The following is a 19,167-nucleotide window of genomic DNA, read 5'->3' as shown; positions in this document are numbered from 1 at the left end:
GTACACGTAAAGTAAAGATCAAATGATTGGGTGACTTAAAAAAAAGGCTAAATGGAGAAAAACAGAGACTAGAACATTTACAACATAATGATACTTGTGACATGTGCTCTTTCCAGGCACTGACCTTTTACCGCTCACAGACCAGCTGCCTTACGCGACAGCTTGCACAATTGCTGCAGCCAAAATCGAGGCCGAGGCTTTGGGGGGTAGGTAGTAGGGGTGGGGGTGGGGGTTCAGGAGAGAGCTTTCTTTTGTTTTCTGTGCATTGGCAGCTGGGGCTAGAGAGGTCTGTGTGTCAGTGGGTAGTGTGCTTAGTTATAGTTTTGTGCATCCAAGTGGAAAGGTGAGGCTGTATTGTATTAATAACCTAATTTTGCCCCACTGTCCAGCACTGAGGCATATCAGAGGTGCACTGTTGGGAAGGCTTTCATGCATGAAAGTACAAGTTTAAGAAATCCTGCAATGGCTTGCAAAATTTGTGCAAACGTTGAGGCAACACACACAGGGAAAAGTTATGCATTCAGGATCCCTGTAGACACGTGTACGTGCAGGCACATGTGATCACACCATTGACAAAGAGTGGCTAGAATCAGAGCTGCAAAGGGAAATGGGGGTCAGAATGATCATCAGTGGAAGGTAAGTGGAAGTGTGTGAGTGTTGTGGTCTGCCCTGAGCTGAAGCTGACAGTAAAAGTTGGCCCACATCAAAGATAAAGGAGACTTCAGAGGAACTCATCTCGCTTTTCTTGGCAGCACCTCCAGCCAGCCACTGGTCATACCATGCATGTGCGCACGCATGAACACATAGGTGCACACGAAGCACGAACACAGATACACACACCCGTGTATGCACACTTTTGCACGCATACATGCTTACAACCGCACAGACAAGCAAAGGAGGCAGTCCTTCTCTGCTGAGACAGTGTTCTAAGAACAGAGGAAGCTTTACTTAAACAGAATTACAAAAAACTAAGTTGTAGAGATGCAATAAAGGGACTTTCCACGGGCATTAAATTATGCACTGGTAGGCATATGAGAGACTCAAGTAAATTACCATAAAAGCTGAAAAAACTAGTCATTTTCTTACATGCACTGTCAAAACTGTATCTAGATTAGGATAAAACTTTCTTGTGAGACAGCTGTGGAGACCGATGTGGCTTGTGATGACTGAGCCTGCTGTTGCACTATGGACTCTATGATTAAACACGAAGCCTGTGTGTGAGTGAAGCTGAAATACAATATCTTGTGAAAATCACCTGCAAAAGTCCCAGCCAACTCACAGGGTAGATCAGGTCGCAGTTAAGATTTTCATATTGTAAACAACAAATGACTGAAAAGAGAATTTTTTATTTAGCAAAAGCATCCAAAAATATTCGGTTATTTCCATCTTTGCAGGTCAGCGTTCTTCAGGCAGTCTTTTCAGTTCTGCTATGAATAACAAAAAAAAAAAAAAAAAAAAAAAAAGAATACCAGCAACAATAGCAGTGTTTAATCTTGACCTGTTTTGGGTAAAAAGCAATATTTAATGCCCCAGATAAGACCCATTTTCACAAGAATATACATGCTAACTGTTTTATTATGTGTTCAGAGTAAACAAAGTAGCGTTGGCTAAGTTTATGGTAGTTACAATTAAGTACTAAGTATATTTTTGACTGAATCCTTGACCTACTTTGAATCACAGTTACATTGATGGACTTTGCAATAGATCAGATTCTTCTGTGTGCTCCCAAAACCTTATTTCTCCAAGCTTACATTATCTGCTATCTCAACCCTAATTTCTGTGGCAACAGCTCATGCAAGCCACATGCAAGACTAAAAACAATATGCAAACAATATTTTTTTATGCTATGTTCCTTTTGGCTACAGGTGTATGTGGGCCAGCAGAGAACAAAAAAAGAAGGAAAAAAAAAAATCAGGCTATTGGAAAGGACTCATTGGCTCTGCCACTGCCGCCAATATTTATATGGTGTTAACAAACATCTTCTCCCTGTGTTGGCTGTGGTGCCAAAGCCTGAAGCAACAGTCCAGACTGTCGAGACAGCCCGACTGTCTGCACGAGGTCTGAGCCAGAGATCTAGAGCTACGATAGACTGAAAGGGAGGGAGCGGGACCAGACAGATGTGCTCCGACTGAGAAACATTAGTGTTTTCAACTGTGACACAGAAAAATGGTAAACATCAAGCAGTTGCTCACTCCAGAATGCAATCCTAACTGTTATCTTTTTCTTTCTATATGAAGCGCTGATAACGCACGGGCTATAACCCCAAACAAAATATTCATTTTATCCCTGATAGATCTGCAGCTACAGACACAAACATTTGGGTGTTCAGCTAATAGCTTACATTCTTCTGGGAGAAGTTTGACAATCTGTGAAAAATGCTTATTCACTCTCTTGCTTAGAGTTAGATGGAACACATTCTTATCTTTCCGATCAATATGAAGGAGTGCAGGAAGTTAGCTTAGCTTAGCATCAAGACTGAACAGGTAACCTGTCGCTGTCCAAAAGTAATAAATTCCACCTATGATGTTCACTTATTTACGCGCTATGTTTCTTTTTAATCTGTACAAAAACCAAAGGTTTTACAAGGGGTTACTGTATGTGCCGAACTGTTTCTTGGCCGGGCACAGTGACTTCCTGGAGTCTGCAGTAGTTGGCTGGCAACCTCAGTGATGACAAAACGCCAGGTATTGGCTCCAGCTTCATATTTAATTGGCAGATATGAGAGTGGTATCAATCTTCTCATCTGATGAGAAAGTGAATAAGTTTATTTCCCAAAATGTTGAACCATTCCTTTAACGATGTGTAAGCTGTATTTATATATAGAATTAGCTAGATATTGAAATAAATAGTCTCAAAATGAGGCTTACAGACCACTGTTTTTCAATTGAGCAATCTCATCCACTGTTTGGTGTACCGAGACAGATTTTTATAGTGTGTACTTTTTGCACTAAATCTGAAAAGTCGATTTTCATTCCTTCCACACTAGTGCTTTCAGGTTTGTTTTCAAAAAGTTCAATAAGATTCCCAGACAGTTAAACCTCCTTATTGGACATGCATGAACAACCCTTGAAGAAAGACTGCCAAAGACAAATAAAAGTTCAAAATCAGGCTTTGATTTCAGTTGTAATGCAAACTGGATAAAGTCAGGACCAGCTGGTAGTGTAACAGCCTTTTGTGTACACTTAAAATTGAGAATTTCTGACCCATATGCTGATGATAATGCTAATACTGTAAGCCTTTTTTATGCTGCTTGACTATTTTAACTCGAAATGTTACAGTATGTGTTTCCATATCTGGACACCCAAAGATTCCCAGACTTGTGGTTCAACAGTAAATGCTAAATGCTTCAGAGGGACTTTGGTAGAGTGATCCGCCCTTCCCAGAGCCATTACTTTCATGGGGAACTGTGGGCCCTTCTTCCCATTCCCTTCTCCATCTCACTTACAGTAACCACAGCAGGATGAGATTACACGATGAGCTGGCAGTCAGTATCCCCTCTCACCCCACCCAGCTCCGAGGATCTCTCGTCCTCTCGCGTGGCCAGATTGGTACTATGAGCTCATGGCCCAGCTGGCTCTGGAAGGCAGTACAGAGAGAGAGGGAGAGAGATAGATGGACGGTGTTGGGTGTCTCTAATCTAAGTATGTGTCACTCACTGGAGAAATGAGCTGCACCCTAGCTGCCTCTGCTGCTGCTGCTGTTGCTCAACTTACAGTGAGTTCACTCCTCAGAGGCTGTGTGGTGAGCCAGCACAATATACAACTTTCAGAAGTTCTTAGATTTACTGTGCAGGGAATTTCTCATCGATGTGGTGGCCAGGGTGATTCCAGCACAACAACATATTCACACACCGATGCTGCTGTTTGTTAAGAGTCACTATCTGCCTGTCAGTGTGACCTGACACGGGTGGTTTCTGAGTTTTGTGGTTGCGGTTAAGCTGAGGTAGCTGTAAATGTTGAGGCGTACACATGTACACACACACACACACACACACACACACACACACATACAAACTCACACACCTGGGCACCTGGGATGACCGCACCTCACTGGGGGTGGGCGATGAGATCACATGATCCAAACCTCTCAGTTCAGAGGTAATGATCGTGGTTGTCTTTTTGCGTAGCCTATAATCAACCTGAGTAAAACAGCTGTGTGTGTGTGAGCCAAGGGGAGGCTGACCCACTACAAACATACGCTCACACAGATACACACACACACCTGACCTACACTTTAGAGATCCACTTTGTCCCCTTGGGGGGTAGAGTGACACACACACCACACACACACACACACACACACACACACACACAAAGCAGGTCATTGCAGATGAGGTCATGATGCACACTTAACTGCTGTTAATGTGAAATACTACTCTTGGTTCTTCAGTCGAAACCAATGAGGCAATTGTCTTAAATACATCAGCTGAGCAGAGAGAATGTTTTTTTTTTCACATTTGGAAGATAATCCGTCTGTTATTTTTGCAGGATATAGTCATTTGGATGTTTGTTTTCAATTGGTATGTCTGCAAAAATTGCCCAGGGATTGCATCAGGGTGTTTGTTCAGTGGCAACTGAATGGATTGACTGGATGAAATGTGTGATTTCTGAGTGCAATGTCTACATTATTAGCATACAAGAGATTATGTGTGTGCCCCCGCTGACTTTTCATCGCAAAGCGCCGGTCATGGGGTTTATAAAAGATATTATACGAGCCATGACAGCAGTGACCTTATGTAAACCTCAACAGCTAAACTTAGATGATCCAAGTGCTGGATTTCTAATTTGATCTCACCTCATGGCAATTTCACATGAAGTGAGCACCATCACAACAGACATGCAAAACACTCTAAGATGAGTAAACAAGTAACTCTCTTGAACGAATCAAGAATGCGACCCGACTCCACAAGGAGTGATATGATGCCAAATGCATTGATCAAATGCGGCTGGGGCTTTAGACTTGCCTCTTTACATAAGCTGCAATGAGATAAGTGTAAAAGGCAAAGGGTATTTCAGGACAACTGAGCCTGAGAGTCTGTAAGTCTCACCTGACCTGTTCCAGCACAGCAGAGAAGAGAGGAGAAAGAGAAGGAGGAGGGGGGTCGGAGAATGAAAACAGAAAACATGCCAAATATGGTGCAGAATTCCTTCAAACAAGGCATCCAAATTTGTTTCAATTATTCACTAAATAAAATGGTATTTAATTAATGTAAAAATACATTTTATTTCTCACTCTCACTTTTCCCCTCATCCCCTGTCTGTGTCTGCATACTATGTATATTTTCTGGTTCACTGTGGCTGCCAGTCTGGCTGGGGCGATGCTAAGTGATTCGCCAAATATGGGGAGCAGCCTGTAACCTCGGCGGGTTTGACACATTACTGACATAGCTGAGCTTATCCTTCCAGAAGCACATGTACTCGAAGCCATGCCAGGAATCCCCTCTCATAGCCTGCAATCCTCAAGTAAAGCAGCGGGCCAGAGAGGCATGGCCATGGAAGCACAGCCCGGAAGAGGAGGAGGAGGAGGAGAAGAGGAGGAGAAGAAATGAACCAATGCTGCTGTCCACGCAGATACAGACAGACATACAGATATACAAGTAAAATGTGGGGAAGTTGCAAGCTACTTGCTCATCTGATGATAGACTTTCTGCTCTGTCCCAACATGCAGGTGGAGAGGGTGGACAGGATGACTGGGCTGATTCAAGGACAGATAGAAAGAGCGTAAGACACATTACATGGATGGTGCAAATTCCAAATTCCATCAGGCTGATGTGTAAGACTATTTGAGGCTGAACCAAGTAGTAGCTTAAATGGCAACACTCATTCCTATCTGTGGGGATTGTTTAATCCAAGAGCAATACACACATGTGCCAGATACACACACAGAAACAAAGAGATAAATGGGGAGAGACTTTCCACTGAGTATTAAATGTTTAGTAAGATCAGGATTATGTGCAAACAAAGTAAGATAAGATAAGACAGACTTTATTTATCCCACTTGTGGGAAATTTACATGTTACAACAGAAAGAGACAAGAGTGATGAAAATAGAAAAATAAAAAATAAAAATATAATATAAAAATGGTACAGAAGGGTTAAAAAAAATGAAGTGCAGCAATCAGCATTAAAAGTCTCTGTAATAAACAGAAATGTGCAGTTTCAAATATAGGAAAATGGTGATAAGCATTGAGGTAGGTGGTTACACATAAGAAAGGAAATAAGTAATAAGCTCTAAGTTCTTACTTTTAGGAGGTTCAGTGCTTTGGTACAGACATTGGAAAGGTGTCAAGGCAGCATGACATTTTTCTAAGATAGAGAGAGAGAGAGGAAGGGACAGAGAGAGCTCACAGAGTAAACAGTGTAGCAGCCAGACTGCCTCTCTGCTTTCAGTGCACACGCTAATTAGAAACCTCGAGAGAGAGGGAGAGAGACAGAGCGAGAGAGAGAGGTTGAGTGGCCAGGGACACGGCTTGCCTGGACACAGGGTGGAGAAAGAGTGGAGGAGAGAGAAGGAGAGAGACCACAGAAGATGAAGGAAATGGGAGAGAGCAGATAGAGAAGTAAAGGAAAGGGTAGAGGAGGACCTCCCCAACCGGGGGGGTTGGGGGGGCGAAGGCCTTGTTTGCTTGTGCTTGTGTGCCGTCACTCGATTACAGGTCAGGGTTATGAGGGGAGTAATGATGCAGCAGCTCACCACAGCAGCCTTCTGCTCATGCACAAACAAGTTTTTTTTGTTAAAGAGCGTGTGCATCTGTGTGTGCGTAAAAGTGAAACCGTAGGGTTTATGGATACTCCCAAACTGTGCACATGCACACACATGAATACCTGCAAACATCTGACAAGGAAAGCATGTGATAAGTCAGCTGAAAGGGTTAAATGTTAAATTGACCACAAGAAGTTTTCCATTTTCCTGTACACACGTGGGGGCCTGTGTGTTTTCTCAGGAGCTAAAAACATGCTCCTTGAACCACTGAGGTGTTGCATAATAATGTTAGATCTGGACTGACTGACCATGTTCTTGGCAACATATCTTATCTCACGGTGCCTGTGCTCTAACAACAGCCTCTGAACACTCACAGACAGATCAAAACAAACAGCAGCTGGCTGCATGTTCATACACTTTGCCTCTACTAAGAGGAACAATGAGACTTAGTACAGCTGATAAACATAGATCATGCATGATTTCATTTTTACAATAACACAGGGCTGGAGTTGAGGGCAAAAAAAAAACAAAACAAACACTGAGAGGAGTTTAAATTGGAGTCTCTTTCATGCATGAGAGAACATTTAAAAGTTTTGCACGCTGTAGCGGTGTGTGCAGCATTTCAATGTGAAATCCTCCCAGAGGATGATTTGAAAGTGCAATTAGAATTTTGCACAGGGTACAAAAGGAGAGAGATGTTTTTCAAGGACTTTTCAAGGGAGTGATGCAATTGCCCCTCTTCCTTGCACTTGCCTTTTTTTTCATCACAACATACTATACTTAACCTAGTAACACACTGAGGATGTGCATGGCAACAGTGGTCCAATATATCCCGCCTCTTCTGCTCCCACTCTCCTGTGCCTGTGCACCTCTTCTCTGTGCAATTTTAAAACTGATACCTTTATATCTCAATAAGTCCTATGTTTGTGTGGGTGCACGGTCATTGATGAAAAACAAAAACAAGCTCTTTTTGTTTTGCCGGTGTTACTTAATCTGTAGGGATGGGGGGGGGCAGGCAGAGGAGAGAATGGGGGGAAGGGGGCTGTGCTCCAAGGCTCGGGTACCAGCCAATCAGATGGCAGGATTAGCTAGCAGCAGGCATAAACATGAACTGTTGCTGTTGGTAACAGAAATCTGATTGGTTCACTGGAGTTCTTGCTCAATGGGATAGGTGTCTCAGTGTGTGGGTATTTTGATCACTGTGTGAATGTGTTTATCTGCTGTTATGTTCTTTAATAACCTTGTTATTCCTCCCCCTTCTGTTTTCACTTACAGAGTAGGACTTAATCCAGTCCAGGCCCTGTTGCCATACTTTAGTAAAATGTCTGAACTGTTTTGTACCACCCAGAGTGCTAAATATCCTGAACTTTGGTTACCTTTTAGTTGGTGGCCTGCAGAGGAAAGGCCATGTTGCACTATCAGGGCCACAGAAGTAAACACACACAGCAGCACAAGAGCCTGGACATCCTGTAAATTCAAGGGGAGGGGAAAGATTTGACGCCAGAGGACAGGTCACTGATATTGCTGTTGTGCGCCATGCCCCTGCACCTGCCTGACGTAGGACTGTTGTTGACTTGCAGCACACCTTGATGTAAATATACAGAGTATCACACATTTTTTATAAACAGTTTTCCCTGACTGTTTTCTCTATATGTAAATTTAGGCTCAGATGTGACGATTCCATGATCTGAAGTCACATAAACAACATGTCCACATGACAAATACGCAAAGTCCTTGAAGGTAACAAAATAACATGTAATCCTAGAGGTTAGCCTCAGTCTGCAGGCACACACAGAGTCACACTCTGTTTACCAGAGTCAGATGGAGCACACAACGCTGCACATGCCGGGTTTGTTTACATGCAGTTCCTTCCTGAAAGGGGCGGTGCCACACAACCGGCATTCCAATGTTGCTTTGGAAACAGGGCTCCCACGGCGGCCAATGGGAGAGTGGGGATTATGACATGTGTGTTTGTGTGTGTGTGAATTAATCAAACAGCAGTATCTATCTGGCAGCGTGTTGACAGTGGGAGATTTTTTAATCAGCTCACTCAAGGAAGAAGACACACTGGGCAATAATACTAGAATCAAACAAACGCACGCTGCTAAGCCAATTAAAAATCAACAGTCTAATCTCCCAGTGAAGGGTTATGAAGAGTGTATGTGTGTGTGTGCATCTTCCTGTGTGTTTTTGTTTTAATTTTGTGGTAAATGCTGAACACACTTTAAGATTGCTCTTATTTTTTGTTGTTGTGTCAGAAACATTATCTTCATTTTCATTTCTTGACCTGTGGGCTGTATACAGGCTGTACATGTTTGTGCATGAGCATCTGTCACAAGTGTACATGTGGTCATGTGTGATCATGTTTTCCTTATACAGCTGTTATTGTTATGACAGAAGCTGATTGCTGGTTCTGGCACCTGTTATAGGTTCCTTTACCGTCAGGGTCTTGATGTCTTCCAGTTAACACTCACTTTATCATTGTGAACACACACAAAACACAGAGGCTCTGCTATCTGCCCGGTTATAAAATATGGTAAACTCACACACTCTAGAACACAAACAAAGTTCAAGCCATATGTGGAATCAAAACAAAGATGGCAATGGTGCATGGATGCATGGTTTCACTTGTGTTTTCTGATGGTATTTTTTATAATAATACAAATTCTGAAATAATAACTGATGTCTTTTTTAGATACACTTGCAAAGGTGTAAGGATCGCAGAGACTGTAAGTGTGGTCTGTGTTTTTGTTGTGTGTGTGTGTGTTGTGTGTGTGAGAACCGATATACAGTGGGGAACCATGTGTTAACTGCCACACAGGATGCAGCTGCAGCAAGTAAACAGTAGCTTCATAATAGTGCGTGTATGCGTGCATACACTACATCTGTAAGTGAGTGTGTGTTTTACTTTTTTATTTCCTTCAAACAGGGTTTCTTTGTCATCTCTGTTTATCCTCTTTTCCCCTCTGTCTTAATTCCATGACTGGCTCTTCAGCTGCATGTGCCCTTAGGGCAGGAGAGGGGAATCTAATCAGTAATCCACTACAGACAACCCACAATGTGAGTGCAATCGCATTCGCCTAATCACTAGAAAACGCAGATGGAGTAAATGAGAGACAGTTCATCCAGGCAAATGTAATACCTGATTGATCTCTTTATAAGAAAAATATCTTTCTACCTCCACCTGGGAGGTGAAATGAGTTTGCGAACAGCCCCTCTGGAGCCAAGGATTCAATATTGCTTGAGGCCACTTCAGAAGAATGAGTGAGGGCTGACAGGAGGCAAATACAGTGGAAGAAAATTTAGTCTTTTTTGTCAGACAAACCTCTTCTTCCTCAAGTCGAGTGTGAACCCAAATTAGCCTCTTTGTCTCTCAGTCTAACAGCAGAGTGCGAGACAGGCAGTTTATGAAACAAAGAAAGGGGCTAGCCAACCACAACATCCTCTGCAGAATCTTCAACTCTACCCAGCAACTACTGTACACTGTCACTGAACTGGTCTGTTTCTGATGCAAACAAACACAGGCATGCATGTGTGCACACAGACGAGGTCGCAGACCACAGACAAAAGATCTCACTTGGTCAAAGAGGCTGTGTAGGTTTGGCAGTTTGCATGAATGAGTGTGGCTCTTTGTGTAGGTCTATGTGTATCAAAGTGTGTGCCTGCCCCTTGCATGCATGCCTGCATATACAGTATGTATGCAAGGAAGAGGAATTAGGAAGTTATGCCATCTGCTGTTTGTCTTTATTAGATAATCATTTCTTGTATAGTATTGTGTACTGTGCACAGTGTATGTCTGTGTGTGTGTGGGCGGTCACTAATATGCAGATGTAAAGGAGGGCTTCGTGTGGGCAAGCTTTATCCACAGCCCCAGAGCAAGGCAAACTCTCACTGACGTCTGACTTGGAAACTGACAAAGATGGACTTTGTTGCCTTTGTGGGCGAACTGAAAGAAAACAGCCTTTGAGCGTCCCGCTTTGATTACGTACGTATGCATTTGTGTGTAGGCTGGTGGGTGGGTTTGTATATGAGTGTAAGGGAACTTTAATTCCTACAGCAAATTAAAGGGTATCTCCAGCCTTATTCATGAGGTCATAATGCTAAAATCCACTGCCTGATTTACAATGATGATAAGCCCTGATCCTTTTCTTTCTTTCTTTCTTTCTTTCACATCATCTCCAACACACTTTAAATGAACAATACCACCACACAACTTAAAATTCACCTTGCAGTTTCACTCCCTCTTACCACCTCCCTCCCGTACTGCCATCCTCTGCCTATCCCTGTCAAAGTAAGTGTGCCATACTGGTGTGTATGCATGTATATGTGTGCGTGTGCAGTCTGCAGCATACTACTCCGGCTCTCCCAGTTCTCTATCCTGCCAAAGCCAGACATGAGTTACCTCTCATTCAAATACAGTCTCTCTTTTTTGGCATAGATTCACAAGTAGTGAATGTCTAATCAAACACACAGCAAATGCACGCACACACACACACACACACACATAAGTCCCCGAGGGCTTGTTTCCTTTGATCTGGATCTTACTCAACCATAGACAGTACAGCAGGTGTGAGACAGCCGTCAGGTGTGTGTGGTGTGCGTATGTATGAGCGCAAACGGGTGCGTATGTGTCATCAGCCATATGGCTCTTTAGTGGCTAACTACACACCTTACCCACCTCACGCACCCACTCAGCCCCCACACAAACACATGCTCGCTTTCACCCTGTCGCCAAAGCAGCTGCAGTATTAAGAAAACACTGTGGCTGGTGAGCACATGACCGAGGGCAAATCACAGCAATTGCTAGGCTGATGCTCCACCAATCGGACGGCTGAGGCTGAATGCAATCAGGGAGCTGAGCCAATCAGGGATAAAGAAAGAGGGATAGCCAATGGCAACGGGAGCCAGAAACTGAAGCGGTTAGAGATAGAGATAAACCAATCAGAACATGAAGACTGAGTCCATTGATGTGTTGTTTTTGAAGCTCTGCTGAGAACTTTTCCTTAATAGTCAAACATGCAAGGTCTGAATGCCCTTACTTTGTAATCCTAACTTTATATCTGTTAATACACAGGAAAATCCAAACATGCACAACAGTGGTGTCTTACAGAGCAAATCCTTCCATGTTTTTTCAAGGGCTGTGAAAAACCAATAACAGATCAGGTCTGTTGTAAGATGATGAAATCGCAAAAACAAGCAGAACAAAACAGCGTGTCTCTGTTTCTGACAGGTTGCGTTTTAGAAAAAAGTTGCAGTATTCTGCAACTGTCCATTAACACATGCTCCTTTGTTTGTGTGTATGCATCTCTTTATATTTCTATAAGTGTGTCAGTGTGTTCCTCTCAGGTCACCCCAAACCCCTCCGACTTCATGGACAATAAAGCAGAGAGGCGTGTCATTGACACACGTGCTGCCAACTGTTGGTGAGACACAAAGCGAACATAAAAACCACTTTACTGACTGTGAAGGCCCCCCCACCCCCCCACCCCCATGACCACGGCACACTCCAAAATCATGAGCCACACACACGCCCCTATCCTAACTCCATTGTCCCAAATGAATGAGTTGGGGTGTGTGTGTGTGTGTGTGGGTGAGTTGTGTGTATGTATGTGAGGACAGCTGGCTCTCTGGCTCCATCAGTAGCAGCTGCCCCTGCCTCAGGCCCTCGGGGTGGAACAGTGCAGATTAGAGGGTGGCTGGGGTGGGGTGGAGTGTGTGTGTGTGTGTGTGTATAGTAAGTGGAAGTGTGGCCCAGTCTGTGGCACTTACACTGAATGAATGGAGGCTAGGACCTCTCCCCTCCTTTGTCCCACCCTCTGTATCATTTGGTTTTTCATAGCCTCTCCCTTTCTTTTTGCTATTTCTTGTAACCCCCCCCCCCAAAAAAAAAAAAAAAAAAACAAAGGGAGGAAGGGAGGAATGTTTTTTTCTAAACTGAAAAATAGGATGCAATGTAATTAGAGGGAAAGATGGAGCAGTGAAAGAAGAGGAGACAGAGAGACAAACACAGACAGCGAAAGCCGCCAGTGACAGCCAGTTTAAGGGCTAGACAGTGGGATGGAGACAGCGACAGACATGGAGAGTTTTGGGTCCCCACTGGGCGCTGAGTGGGGGCCAGCTATGGTGGCTTAGCGACAGCTGTTACTCCTGCCTATAGGATATCTGAGCCAGGCCCTTTCAAAAATACAAGGCTGTGATGAAGAATGGAGGGGCCACTTTTCTGCAGTGTGTGTGTGTGTGTGTGTGCAGAGGGAGAAAGAAAAGAGCTTTTGAAATAGATGGGTGTGGATTTTTGCCAAGACATAAAGAGTGGCACACTTCACCCAAATGTCTCTGCAAATTAAAAAAGAAAAAAGAATAAGAGAGCATTCGGAGTGGACTGATAGGTGGGAGGGAAGCAGACAGATTTTCACCACCTAAACAGCCGTTTATAGCCCTGTTTTCATCCAGGTTGATTTATTGAAACACAATGGCATCTCCAGGACAGAGCCACAGTTTGTTGACTCAGAGGAGTCATTCAGAGCTCCACAACAACATGATATTTACACAGCAGCGAGGGCTATGGAGACGCATGCAAATCTGTTAATCAAAAGCCCCATTCTGGTGCGATCCAGCCTTTACCTTGAACCATCATGAAAAGTACACAGAGCCGAAGGTTAAAAGCCTTGAGTCATATGTTTGCGAAATCCAGGTAATGGAGATAAATTATGGAAAAAGGATAAATGAGATGAGTTCTAACCTGAGAATTAGTGTGACACATTGCAAATAGCTTTTTGAGAGACCCCTAATGCAACACTGACCTTCAGAGAAAATTGCGCAGTGTTTGTCTCCATGCTTTGTTCTAACTGTTTTCATCAAATGCTAATGCTAGACTGACTCCCAGTTGATTCTTGGATCTAGATTTCTCCTTACACCCTCCACACTTGTGTCCTCCCCCTCCTCCTCCTCCTCCTCCCATCTTACATCCTCCACATGCACTGCAAACTCACTGACCCTTGTTGCCAAGGCAACACGTCAGTCTGATCCAGAGTGACAGCTCTATTCAGGTTGTCATTGTCTCCCATGACAACCGACGAGCAGCGCTTAATTAGGGTGAGGGATGCCCCAGAAATTAGAGTGACGGTTGATTCAATTACGGAGCCATTGTCTGCTCTTTCTTTACCACACACATTGTTATTAGCCGTAACGAAAAAAGTCGTTTGTCTGAAAACATAACTTTGCCAGGGAAAGCAAATAGAGAACAATGCCCCTTTTTGAATTTTTGAAAATGTGTTAGATGAGGGCATTTGATCCTGCAGGGGTAGTGAGATCAGGATAATGACCACCTGCGAATGGTTCATTCAGAGGACGCCAGAGAATGTGTTCAAAGTTATATTAACAGCAGCAACTGCCTGGGGTGTCTGAGCAGATAGTAGAGTCACACTGAACAAATCAGCTGACAGGAAACTCATCCATTCTCTCTGTGTCATCCTGCTATTTTAGGGATTACACCTAAAGACTTGTATCCTGTGAATATTATTTTATGTATCACTGTTATGTAGTATGACATATGTTGTGTGTATTATGTACCAGAATACAAAGTGATCATAATTCGTCAAACGTTTGGTTGAAATCCAAGACACAGACATGTTAGCTGAGCTAGATCTACATCAGTCAGCAGTTTACCACTGACTTCAGTTTTCTAAAGTTTGGATCTTGATGAAACTCTGCTCTTATTATTTTGTTAACAGCTGCGTCCACTGCAGGTAATCCTCCGAAAACACATTAGTAAGCAGAGGTTAATTCCACCCTCAGCTTTTAGGAAGCTTCGTGGGGACTTGTGTGTATTTGGCTGATATAATCGGAAACTATTCAGCAGGTAATTGGAAAGTAAACAGGACACAGCATGTGCTAATGTGTTTATTTGCAGTTTTAAGCATCAAGTTGACTTTAAAAGCAATGAAGTCCACAAGAGAAAAAAAATGTTTTTGATGTGACAGGTTCGGTCCTGGACCTGGGCTTGGATGAAAAGTTACAGTTTGTAAGAATGAGTGTGTGCTGGGGCTGCACAAGATCAAATCAAAGACAAATTTAATGTATCCCACATAAAAATAATTAAAAATAATAAAAAAACATTAGAAGGAAAAATAACAGTTTCAGTATACTACATGTTTTAGAGATGAAAATTTTTATGGCAACAGTAAATTTGGAACTTGTTATGTGCTCTCGTGTACTGCGTAAAAGGATAGTTACAAAGGATAAGTATTTTGCTTTGCTAGTATCCTCTGATAATCCCATGGAACTGCACATATGCACACTTTTGCTGGCAGCTGCAAGTATGTACCCAAAATGTTGACAACCACCAACATAATAAATTGTCCTCCTGATTATCAGCCACTAAATGAAATGTAGTAAATGTAGTTTACACTATAAGCACATTTCCATCAGTGTAATGATGAAAAGCATTCCACTGCAGCCACCAGTGCTGCCCCTATTTACCACTGAATGATTATAAACAAGCGGAAAGAAACCGTGTCAGCTGATTGACCATGTCAGCTGATGACCTTTAACACAAAGGAACTTGGGCACCTGGTCTGCTTTTCCTCACACACTCCACTGTCTGTTTCTACTGCAGTTTGTAGACTGGTATCTAACTCAGGTGACAGATTGGGAAGGGAAAAAAAATACTGCAAACAGTATACATGTATCCACCCCCCACCCCACACACACACCTGTTCATGCCAAATAAAGGACACACTTCTGCTGTTGTGTATGTAAATATACACATATGGATGCGGACTCTTGCACGTGCGTAAACACAAACAGAATATACTTTTGGGAGTATCTTTGTCATTCTGCTTCCCTATCTTCACTGTTTGCACTAACAACAACACATGTTGCTGCACGGCCGATAAAGATCTGTCTACCTTGCTATCTAACCTCGTACCTGCATCTACCTGTCCAACCCCTCACTGCCGACCAAACATGTCTGCAACTCCTGCAAGCCTTGATTTAACCGGGCGAGCTGACTAAGACTACATCCATGTATTTACAGCAACAGACTAGGTAATTGCAGTTGCGGAGGGAGAACCTGTCTTTCCTGTATACCTCTCCATCTGAGCAGCCATCTATCCACCATCATATCTTTGTGTACATGGCTGTGCGCTGACTGGCTGATCTAATCACCATGATTCAACTGTCGAACACTCTGAGGATGTAATTCATGACCTCATGGGTTGAGAAGCACTTTCCAAAATGTGAGGCTATGAGGTTATGAGTGCTAAAAAAGGTGCGTATGGGCTTATGGGAGCACTTGAACACACAATAGACATTTCTTTCTCCATCACATGTGGAAGTTTATGAAAAGTTTTTAGCAGCGGCTGTGGCTCAGGAGGTAGAACAGTCGCCCACCAATCAGAAGGTCAGTTCGATTCCTGGCTCCTCCATTCCGCATGCCGCAGTATACCTTGGGCAAGATACTGAATCCCAATCTGCCTCCAATGTGTCATCGGTGTGTGAATGTGTGTGTATGTGCTAAAAAGCACATTGTATAGAACATGTGCTGTATGAATGTGTGTGTGAATGGGGTGAATGTGATCTGTAGTGTAAAGCATTTTGAGTGGTCAAAAAGACAAGAAAAGTGTTATATAAGTCCAGTCCATTTACCATTTACCACTTACAGACTGCATTTTAACTGGAGAAGTAAATGGATAATTTCATCATGGTGACTGACTTGCTAAAACACACACGTTAACACAAAATTTTTGATTGTTTATTTAATCCTCCCACAAACCTCCCCACTCCTCATCACCCACCCATGATTGGGTGTCTTCATGTTATGTGTTTGTGTGCACCCATGACACAATTCCCACTAATCCTGAAACACCTGCAACAAAACCTTAGACCTTTTATTTATTTTCCCCCTCAGATAGCGTCAAGTTGTAGTTGGCACCTGTACATGTTCAGCACTTAAGAAAATATTCTTAATCCGTGCAGCTGTTTTCTTAAAACTTGCAGGCATCACAAAAGGAGGAGTAGACAGACGCATAAGCACAAACACAAAGATGACACGCTAGCAAGTTTACAGTGGCTTGAGGCAGCAATTACGTCCTGTAATAAAACTCTTTACCGTAAGATTGCTGCAGCAGAGACAGGTGCATGTTTTCTGTGTGCGCGGGTGTGTCTCATGGGTGTATGAATGTTTGGTGCAAACACTGAACAGCATATCCAGCTGTGCATATACTGAACCCTGTGTTAAAATCAATATAGTGTTACATTTTATATGCACTGTGCAAATAAGGAATGAGGTGGGCAGTGGCTCTACCCACTGACTAATGCTAGTGTTGAACTCTGCAGGTCAATAGCCTGAGATGATGATTTCAAAAAGTACTGATAATGAGAGCTGCTTCATCTACCTTTTGAGTGCTGGTTTAACATGCCATCTTAAACACAAGTGCAATCAATATGTGCATGCTTGCATGTGCATGGAAAGGCACTGCTTTGCTGAGCACATGGACACAGATTTCATTCACTTCGTTGTGAAATGAATGCTTATGAAACACTATACATTCATTCAAAGTATGTAAAAGTAGAAAGTCCTCTGGGAAGATGAGAATATATATATTTTTTAACATTTTAGTATAATTCTGCACAACCATGCTGCTTCTTTACTCTGCTCATGCACTTGTTTTTAGCATGTGTGTAGTATAGTGCACATGTACATGTTACTGCATTAGAGGATTCAACTGTAGCTCAGGTATGGAGCGTTGTTTCTCTGCCATATCTAAGAAACACTCGGTATTTCTCAGATAGGGTTCAGGTTAGGGTGTGAAACTGGACTCTGCATTGGCACACTCTCACACCCAGGTAACAGTACACTCAACCTGTCCACGCCAGATCCAGAGCCCTGTGGCGGAAACTGAGACACAGGAGAGAAAAGGTGAAAGATCAGGCTTGCACTCCTCTGTGACACGAGGCTGCCCGGGAGGCACCCTAATCCTAATGGGGGGGGGGGGGGCACAGCTTCAGGGAAGAAGTCTAGTACTGAAGAGAAGAGAGAAGGTGAGATGTTAAACACCTGTGTGAAATTTGGTTTTTCACAGAAAAGCGAGAGAAAGAACTAAATGCTGAGGACTGTGTATGTGTATGTGTGTGTGTTTGCAGGAGATGCCAGGAAAGGCACGGTGAGGTGAGTTCCAGAGAGATCAGAGGAGAGGCTGGAAAGTCCAAGCTGAGTCACCACGCTGTCACCTTCACAAAACACAGCGAGAGCAGCAGCAGAAGAGAGAGAAAGGGAAAGAGAAAGAAAGACAGACAGGAAAGAGGCAGACAGGGCTGCGAGCGCGCTGACAATCCAGCTGCTGCGTTCATGTTTGTTGCCTGCTTTCACCATCCTGCCTGCTGCTGGGAGCAGCCACACAGCAAGCCCCCTTTTTTTCTTTTCTTTTTTTTCTTTTTTGTTAAGCAGAAGAGTGTAAGATGTTTGAGGGCTTTGAAGTCTGAAAGACAGAGAGAAAAAAGGATCTTAAGATGAACAAGTCCTTTGATCATATGTCAGGGAGTTTTGGTCTTTGTTAAAGAGATGAGTGAGTTAAAATAACTTTAGTGATCTAGTGTCATCTAAGTCCAAACCGGTAGCATACAGTGCTTTTGTCTGAACACAGCTCTGTCATTGAATCACTTTTGGATATAGATTAGTTGATACATTTGAGCTTTGGAAGATCTTCTCTGAGTGAAAAGACAACAAAGAGATAGAGAGTAATCCTTTATCAAATGATACATTTACTGGAGGATTAATCACATTAGAAGGGCAGATAAGCTTAACCTCCCTAAATATCCCTCCACTGCACAAAGCAAAATAATCTTGAGGCACTGTTGGTGGAACATCATCACACATTAAGGTCCTCCTTTGAACAGCACAGAGTTGAAGGCACCGCATATTATTTCATGATTTTTTTTTTCTGTGCTACATCAGCTTTAACCTAAAACACTTAATGTCCCAGTATAAACACATTAAAACCAGACAACTCACTGAAGTGGGATTTTTATTGCTCTGGCTAATGCAAAATCACTTTGATGTGATCGTCAGCAGCAAACATGTTGAACTCAAACACCATCTAATATGAGCCAGACATCCCCTTTCTCAGCAGAGCAGAACTTACCTACATCCTGTTCTCCTCCACTGGCCAGCTCTGTGAAGAGACGGGGGTACCAGCTGCTGCAGCCGAGCACAAAATGATGAATTCACAGAGTAGGAGCATGGTTGTATGGCTGTATAAAACTATAAGACGAGGCTGAAAACGAGCCATGAATGTATATTTTGCGTTTATGTTAGTTTACACCATTTTGATGCTGTCCTGTGAAAACCATGTATCTCCAAAAATAAATAAATAAATAAATAAAATCAAACAACCTTGTTTCCACAGAGGAACACACAGTAATGCAGAAAAGTATATTAGGGGTGTAACGATTTAATCAACTCACAATT

The sequence above is a fragment of the Lates calcarifer genome, linkage group LG13, assembly GCF_001640805.2.
Source record: "Lates calcarifer isolate ASB-BC8 linkage group LG13, TLL_Latcal_v3, whole genome shotgun sequence".
NCBI lineage: Eukaryota > Metazoa > Chordata > Actinopteri > Centropomidae > Lates > Lates calcarifer.
This window is presented reverse-complemented; position numbering follows the sequence as displayed.